Genomic DNA, 9,680 nt, shown 5'->3' with positions numbered 1-9,680 from the left:
CATACAAATTTGCCCACCTTGTTTTACAAAAAGTTCAACATGGAGCTGAGCCATTTTTGTTTTGATTTTCTTCTTCTTCTAATTCATACAAAAGTTGATTTTTCTCTTTCATTTTTTATCTATTTGAGAGAGAGAGGGAGAGAAAATAAACAGGGGAGGGACAGAGAAAGAGAATCCCAAGCAGGCTCCACACTGCCAGGGTCAGAGCCCGGCGTGGGGCTTCATCTCCTAAATCCTGAGATCATGACCTGAGCTGAAATCGAGGTGTATGTTTAACTGACTGAGCCACCCAGCCACTTCCATATAAAATTTGATTTTTGTATCCTGTTATTCCCACATGAAAAACACTCCTACATGAAATAGTTAAGTTAAATACCAGCTGATCTCTCATATCACGTTACTTTCAGTACCCTTACTGGGTGCTCATTTGGAAATGATGAGTCATTTTGTTTCCTTTATTGTTTCTGGAGGACACGTTAAGACATCCATAACATCTCATGGAAGAGCTGTCTAGAGTGTAGACAACACAGAAAGTGGTCATTTTGGTCTTTTGGAACTTTAAATAGTTCCCATCACTTCCTGGATTTACTGTGGCTACTGACATCTTCTCCATATAAACCCAAGAAAAGATGGCCACTAATACTGAATAATACATGGTAAGCGACTAATAAATAATAATATTCCCATGAGTGGTTTGCATGAATTTTAAATAGTTGGTTGTTATCATTTAGCAAAATTTATTATTTAGCATGTTTACAAGGTATACTTATCAAACTTAAAACAGAAAATATAGGTTTCACTAAAAACTTAAAACTTTAATCATGGAAACTCAAACTTATTAACAAAAGCAATCAGTTTCTAAATAGAATTTGTTAAATAATAGTTGGCTGGTATAGCAAATACAACGTGAATATCAAAGTTCTATTTATTTATAAATTCAAGTCACCTGAAGTGACAAAATTTTTCATACTTTAAAAAATGGACACCTTCAGATATAACTGGGGAGTTACACATAAAAGATAAGACTAGAGAGAATCGTGAAATACAAATAAAAGCATATTATGGATTGAAAAGTGTGAAAAATGAGGAAATCCTTAATCATTATTTGAATTGTACTATATTCTGATATTAAATTGCATTATAAATGAAAAACTGGAAGAAAAAGGAAAAAGTGTCTCTTAATCCTACTATTCCAAGATAGACATTAGTATTATTTTGATATATATCTTTCCAAGTTTTTTCATGCATATTTGTTCTTATTAAATTATTATAATAGTAGTATATAGGCATTTTATATACTTCTTCACTTAATATATTCCTTGAGTCTGTAAAATTCAAAAGTATGTTTTATTGCTGCATATTATTTCATTGTGAAATTATCAATAATCATATAACTATTTGCCTATTGTAGGTCGTTGAACTTCCCTTCTTCTTCCGTTCATAACGTTGTGAAAGGCATCTTTGTGCATTTAGTACTTTTTCCTTTTTGATTTTGCTCAGAATACATTCCCAGGAGTGAAATTCCTGGATAAAAATTCCCCAATACTTCCTCATCTTAGCAAAGTATACTTTGGCTGGTTATGGACTAACGATGAGCTGAGGAATGTATACTTTTTCAGCCAATGTGGGAGAGGCCAAAATCTATTCTTTCCTTTATTCTCAGAGCAACCCTCAATTTCAGTTGGCACAGGGCCATGCAGAAGAAAAACTACATTACTTAGGCTCTCTTTCAACTTGTGTGGCCACGTGACTCCACTCTGCTAAAGAAGATAAAACAAGATGCAAATTCATTGTGCGGCAGCTTCTGGGAATATTTGTGGAAGATAATGTGTGGGCACGCTTTGCCTTTGCCTCCTTACTCCTTTCTCCTATGAGCTTGCTAGAATGGATGTGATGACAGGCCATTGTCATTGCTCCCCAGCATGAGGACAAGGATGTGCCGTACAGGGAAGAAATGGAGAGACCGTGGATCTCTGGACAGCCCCTGCCTTTCCAGGCCTGGATAAAAAATGCAGACCTGACTTCAGTAAAACGAGATTGCTCTGATGATTCTGAAATTATTATTACTTTTTAAATCGTTATTTTTTAGGGAGAGAGCAAGTAGGGGAGGGGCAGAGAGAGAGAGAGAGAGAGAGAGAGAGGTGGGGACAGAAGATCCGAAACCAGCTCTGTGCTGACAGCAGACAGCCCGATGCAGGGCAGGACCTCACGAGCCTTAAGATCCTGACCTGAGCCAAAGTCGAACGCTCAACCGACTGAGCCACCCAGGCGCCCCTGAAATTAATATTATTAAACAGAGATGCGGTTGTGGAATTTAATTCCATCCCCATGAAAACTTGCCTTCATTAAATCAGTGTTTATAAAGGCGGATGCTAGACCCCTACATACATGCCTCATTGATTATATTTAGCCAACAATTCTATTTTAGTCAACAACTGTAATTTCACAAAGCCATAATGCTTGAAGGAATGTTAACAAGTCATTTGGCAGGGACCTCTTCTTTGGGGTTAGGTTTTCCTGTGCAGATTCGTTAATTCAGAATTGTTAACTCAGTAGTCAACCGACTTGCTGGGGACTCCTGGTTGATACTGTTGCAAGGTCAGAGCTTCTCGTGAAAGGTCAAGTCTTGTATACCACAGTGTCTCTATTTTCTTAAAAGTTAGACCAGGGGTCCGACTGAAGTATGTACACTTGGCCGCTACACTTTCTGTGTGAGATGAGATCTCGTCCCTTGAATTTTCACGGCAGTGTGCATATTTATTTTACTATCTAGTTATTTGTATCCTCCTGGCAGCTCTCTTTCTGCCCTTTGGCCACTCGCCAGCCCATCCCAACCCCCACTTAAGAGATGGTAGGCTTTTGAAAGCAGAGAAGCCTGTTCTGCGTTCTCCACGGTGGACACTTCATAAATATTTGGTTAATTGAATTAAATTTCTGGAAGTTATTTGTCTAGCCAGGAAGAATGAGCTGCGTGTGCTCTTAATTCTTTACTCCCCTTCAGCATTCATGCCAACTGTTGACTTAAATCACAGGGAGAGCTGAGCAGCCTGGTGGTTTTGTTTACTTTTAAGCGCTCTGTTTTGACTCTGATCGATGAGGTGAAAAGTAATTTACATTTGATGTGTGGCTCTCTTATCTTCACCAGAATGACAGCTGCCTGAGAGATAACTTGTTAAACGTAAAGCGTGTGGATACCCCTTGCTTGCACAATATGCTCTGTCTTCCTAATAAGTGGGTGTAAACACGGGCCTATAATTACTTTCTGTTAGGCTTCTCTGCATTTGTGGTGCTGAATATATTCAGATGTTCCAGCAAACAAATCATTTAGCTATTTCACCTCCGATCTGGGGACCGAACATATATATTAGGGATTCTGGGCTGAAGAGGATGCCTCTACAAATAAAAAGATAGCTTCAGAATTTAGCTATTGTATACACATCATCAGTTCACTTAAGGTCAAATGAACTTTGATCATTAAATGTCTGAAAAACCAGAAAAACTCAGCTGAATCATGATTGTATGTTTAATGAAGTTATTTCATTACTTTTTAAAATCATTTGAGACATGGGCCATGAAAATCATTCTACAAGTTCAGAAACTAGAAGGGCTGTTTTAAGAGCAAAGTGAAATTTGAGGCCTATTTAAATTGGGAAACTATTAGTATCCCTCAATGTATTATTCTTCTTGTATTATTATTTGAGGTCTCAAAAGGGAACATGTGTCTGGTATAGGATTAAATATATTGTACTTAAGCGAAAGCCAGATTGGATGACTTTTGTCTAGAGATTTAGTAGGTTAGTAGGTAATTTTGATCATACAAAGAATAGGATTCCCGTTCCAGCCTAAGGAAGTATTTATGAAGCACTAAGGCAAAGGTTATCTCAAGTGGAGTATTACTGCTTAATATATGCAGAAATCTCAATACTCTCTCCATCTGGTTCGTCTCTGACTGAGTGCTGATGTCAGCGGACTCATGTCTTCAAACCACAAAAGTTACACCGCAGGTTAAAGATTTTAGTGACAAAGTGACGAACAAGAAATAACATTTCGGAAAACTTATTTAAAAACTTCCAGATATTTCTTACGGGTTACCCTCTTTGGAATGGAAGAAATTTTACTGAATCACAAGCTGGTATGTCCTTTCACTCATTGGCTTACAAACAGGTTAATCTTTTGTAGGAAATTTTAGAGAAATTCACTTGAAATTTTTTGTGTATGTGTATGTTTCCTGAGTTTTAGAAATGATTTTTTTTTCTGGAAAGGTTTTAGCTGTTTAGTATAAAGATACTGGCCATGATGGATAATTGGATAACAGGCACAATGCAGGTTAAGGAAGGAAATCGAGGGAGAAAGTTTCCTTTTCTGTCACATAAAGCAGACATAGCATTTCATCTCTTTAAAATAATGACCCTACACTTAAAGTAGTTATCAAGTCTGAGTTTGAGAGGAAACCAACTATACTAAAAAACATGACAACAAAGAGAAAAGCTTATTCATGTGTTCAACTACATTTTAGCCTGCAGTTAGGTAACCCTTGAGAATCAAACTTGCATCGAAGAAATTTAGCTTGCCTTCCTGCTCTGATTTACAGCGCAGTGTAACGTGCCTCTAATAGTCATGAATTGGTTTTTTCTATACAAATGCAACTTGGATAACTTGACAGCAAGGCATTCTTTTTCATGTCCGCTTTATTATTGTGAGATAAAAATTATATACAACAACTTTGTGCCAGAATTAGAAAGGTTCATGATTTATCTCTGAAGCACGGAGCTTGGGGTAATGTTCATGTTTTAGTTTTCTGTGTCTATTTTCATGATTTCTGCTTTCCAGGTAATAAAAAATCCATTATGTTGATATGTTTACTTAAGTACATTGCAGCTTACAGGCTGGCATTTTAAATTTCACAGAATGCTATTTACTTATATTTACACTGAGTAAAATATACAGGTCTGTCACTGCATCAGTTTCAAGGATACACCTTGTAACGTCCTTGTGGGGGGAGAGCCTGTATCTTTTTACCATCGCAGTGCCTGGCACTGTGCTAGCTACAGAATCCTATCTCTTGAATGAATAATGATGTCAAATTATTTCCTTTAAAAGTTATAAATACAACTACCATGAGAAGAATCATCTCCTTAAGATTTCGGCGATGTGGATAAGTTGTTAGTTTTTGGACTATGTTAACAAAGAATACCGTGAACCGCATATAAGTAATATTACTAGTAAATGCATGTTACACAGATCCTTATTTCAGCCACTGCAATACTCTTTGCATGTATTAACACATTTAATCATCACTATGACACTGATATGAGCACTGTTTTCATTTTTTTTTTTTTCAGATGACAAAACTAAAACTCACAGAGGTTAAGATACTTGGCCAATAACACAACTAGCTAGTCACAAAGCAAGGATTCAACTCACAGCAGTTAGCTCAGAAACCTGTTCCTTTTAAAAACTTTTTTTTAAAGTTTATTTACTTATTTTGAGAAAGAGAGAGAGTACGAGCAGGGGAGGCGCAGAGGGAGGGAGAGAGAATTCCAAGCAGGCCCTGCACTGCCAGCACAGAGCCCAATCTGGGACTCGAACCCACAAACTGTGAGATCATGACCTAAACCAAAATCAAAGTCAGACACTCAACTGACTGAGCCACCCAGGCGCCCCATCAGAAATCCATGTTCTTAATAAGCAGTATTCTTTGCTGCCTCCATAAAATTATCTTGCTTTAATATTGTGAATAATAATACCTTCCATTTGAAAAGTATGGTGCTTTTCAGTTTGCAAAACTACATTAAATTAGAAACGTATGTTGTCTGTTACAGAATTTTATTTTTTCCTTATTTAAAAATTTTTTTTTAAATTGATTCATTTTTTTTAGAGCGAGAGAGACAGAGCATGAGTGGGGGAGGGGCAGAGACAGAGGGAGGCACAGAATCTGAAGCAGGCTCCAGGCTCTGAGCTGTCAACACAGAGCCTGATGTGGAGCTTGAACCCACAAACCACGAGATCATGACCTGAGCCGAAGTCAGAAGCTTAACTGACCGAGCCAACCAGGCGCCCCTGTTTCATAATTTTAATACAATCTATTCAAAAGCTTAGAGATTCATTTACTTGGTGATCTTAACTTGGCTGAAAAGAAGTGTATATATTTGTAAATGCAGTTATCAGTGAGGAATTTTTACATTTTTTAGATGGTAACAATTTATTTCCTTTTATGTTCCAAAATGCAAATGTGTGACACTATAGAACAGGGGTCAGCAAGCTTTCTCTTTAAAGAGACAGATACATTTTAGGCATTGTGGCCAACATATGGCTTCTGTCACATATTCTTCTGTGTTTGTTTTTTCAACCCTTAAAAAATGTAAAAAACATCCTTAGCTCACAGGCCTTATTAAACAGAGGTGGCATGGGCCAAAGTTTGCCAGCTTCTGCTATAGAACATCAACTTAGGGATTCAGCCAAGAAACATTCAACCTACACAAGGAATTCTAATACTGAGCATCGGATTGGCAGAATTTTTTTTTATTTTTTATTTTTTTAATTTTTTTTCAACGTTTTTTATTTATTTTTGGGACAGAGAGAGACAGAGCATGAACGGGGAAGGGGCAGAGAGAGAGGGAGACACAGAATCGGAAACAGGCTCCAGGCTCCGAGCCATCAGCCCAGAGCCTGACGCAGGGCTCGAACTCATGGCGGATTGACAGAATTTTAATGAATTTCCATTAAAAATTTTTGTATTCTATTTTTGCTTCTTTTGGAAAGATTCTGAGTTTATTTTTCTAAGGGTGGCTGAAAATTTAACATGAACAAAATCCCAGCAAGTCTTTTTGTACACACAGACAAGCTTATTCTGAAATTTAAATAGAAAGGAATAAGGCACAGAACAGATAAAACTATCTCGAACAGGAAGAAAAAAATAGGAGGAATCACTCTACCCGCTATTAAGGCCTATAATGCCAGTACTGTAACCAAGACAGTGAAATACTGGCAGAGGGATGGAATTAGATAAATGGAAAAGAATAAAGAATCTCGAAAGAGATCCACACAAATATGTTCAGTTGATTTTTGACAAAGGAGTGAAAGCAATTTGACGGAGAAAGGACAGCCTGTGCAACAAGCACCGTTAGAATAACTGGACCCGTGGGCAAAACAAAAATCCCAACCTAAACCTCACACCATATACAAAAATCAACTCAAGAAAAATTATGGACTTAAATCTAAAGTGTAAAGCTCTGAACCAGTTAGTAAAAAAAAAAAAAAAAAAAAAAAAAAAAGAGGAAAAACTTTAGGGTCAAGTCAAACAGTTCTTAGACTTGACACCAAAAGCCTGACAATTGGGGGTGAAAATTGACTATTTGGACTTCATCAAAACCAAAAACACTTATTTTGTGAATGATAATGGTAGGATAAAAACATGAGTAACAGACTGGAAGAAGATATTTGCAAACCACACATCTGGCAAAAGGACTAGAACATAGAATATAGAGACAGCTCTCCAAATTCAATAGTAAAAAAAAAAAAAATAGCAACCGGGCATAAGGCATGAAGAGACGTTTCAGCAAAGAGGATAGTCAGATGGCAAATAATCACATGGAAAGATGTGCAACATCATTAGTCATCACGGAAATGCAACCTGCAAAGACAATGAATTACTTCTCATTATTTCTGACTACCTATCGTAATGACTATAATTTAAAAAATAATAAGGATAACTTCAAATGCTGCTAGAGATGCAGAAAAACTGGATCACATCCATCGTTGGTGAGAACATAAAATGCTACAGCCACTTTGGAAAGTAGCTCCGCAGTTTCTTATAGAGAGTAAATAGGCAGGTACGATATAAATCCTACTTTTGCACACTTGGGCATTTATGCCAGAGAAAACTTGTGTTCCCATAAAATCCTCTACACAAATGGTTCAGAGCAGCTTTATGTGCAATATACACAGTCTGGAAACAAGCCAATGTGTCCTTCCCTGCATAAATTGTTAAAGAATCTGTGGTGCATCCTTACTTACCATGGAACACTACTCAACAGGAAAAAGGAGAAAACTATTGATATATGTAACCACTTGGATGAATCTCAAGAAAATTATGGTGAGTGAAAAAAGCCAATCCCCAAAGTTACACAGTGTATGATTTCACTTATGTAACGTTATTGAAATGACAAGGATACAGAAATGATGAACAGGTCAGTAACTGCCAAGGTGTGTTGGAGGGAGGCTGTGGCTCCCAAAGGGCAGCATGTAGGGTGTCTGAGGTGACAGACCTGTTCTGTTTCTTGACCGTGTCAATGGCAGGTGTCCTGGTTCTGATACTGTACTGCACTGTTAAAAGATTTCACAGGGGGCAACTGAATAAAGAGTACATGTGATCTTTCCCAATTATTTCTTACAGATGCTTGTGAATCTATAATAATGTCAAAATGAAAAGTTTATTTATAAAATATTCAACAGGAATACAAGGGAATTTTTAGAGAGATGCACACTCTACTTGGGCAGCTACTTACTTTTGTGGTCTAGGTGTCAGAGGTGAAGAGGCTATTACGAAGTATACACAACCTTGTAAAAATCATAATTCTTGAATGGGATGGGCAGGAAGTTTCAACAGTAGTAGCATTTGCTATTATTTCCTTTGGCGTTTTCAAGACTTAATATGGTTCTACTGACAAATATTTCAGAGCTTACAATTTGCCCAAATGCCATAGAGGAGGAATCTACACAGGAATATCTGACAAGATTTGGGCCAGTTAGACTCCTTCCTGTGAATTTGAATATTAGAACTAAGAGAGGAGAGGTAGCCTGGTGGTGGAACCTTTGGAAAGGAGGCTTGGAGATGATAGGAGCCCATGTGCCCACTATGTGAGGAAGCCAGTCTGCAGTAAGAGAGAAAGAAACCAGCAGGCAGAAAGAAACAGAGACAAAAGTCAGAGCAAGAATCTTGGCAATGATTGGCTTTCTTTCCCACTTCTCTCTAGAAAAGGAAAAGACCTTGGCTCCCTCTCAGTGTGTTCTTGTGGATGTGTAGCCATTAATGGAACTATTAACGGTCACATAAATTCTTGAATTGTGCTAACTTGTCACTTCTTGTGACCTGAATTTTGGGGAAAGAAAAAATATATATAACTTGTATGTATATGTATAAATATATATATATATTTTATACCCATATGTCTATTTTATATATGTGTACATATATATGAATCAGGTCCATATTAAAAACTATACTCATTTGTTTGCTCTTTCTAAACATAATTTCTGTATCAAGTTGTTTCCTCACTTATGACATATGGTCTTATAAATATTACCCATGTCAACTTTGGAAGCTATTTCCCCCACATTTTATCTACTTAGAAGAAAATCTTAATTTCTCAAACACTAAAGGTATCCTTACTGTCCTGCGTGAGAGATGGTATAAATCAACATGCAAAACCCATTGCCTTTATTTAAGGATCAACTTTCTGTCAAAAGGATGTATTCAGAGTGAAATGAGCTGGGTAACAATACAATGGAAATCCTTTGTATTCATAATTGTTTCTCCCTTATTTGGGATACTTTCTACTCAGGTTGATAGCCATACCTAAGTTTCCTTTCCAAGCATGCTTCCACGGGTAGACTTTCTTTATACAAGCATACCTCGGAGGTACTATGGATTTGGTTCCAAATCACGGCGATAAAGCCAA

The 9,680-nt window shown here is 37.2% G+C and overlaps 1 long non-coding RNA gene across 1 annotated transcript in view; it reads left to right on the top strand.

Moving 5' to 3' along the window:
* The first annotated feature begins 481 nt into the window (after window positions 1–481).
* The window catches only part of LOC147581508 (uncharacterized), a 32,772-nt gene continuing 23,573 nt past the window's right edge, over window positions 482–9,680 (top strand). Inside the window, exon 1 of the long non-coding RNA XR_015249687.1 lies at window positions 482–656. This is a non-coding gene — a long non-coding RNA (uncharacterized LOC147581508). The remainder of the gene's footprint in view (window positions 657–9,680) is intronic.

This window comes from Puma concolor, chromosome B1 (assembly GCF_028749965.1).
Source record: "Puma concolor isolate L17-30 chromosome B1, mPumCon1.1.hap2, whole genome shotgun sequence".
NCBI lineage: Eukaryota > Metazoa > Chordata > Mammalia > Carnivora > Felidae > Puma > Puma concolor.
This window is presented reverse-complemented; position numbering and strand designations above follow the sequence as displayed.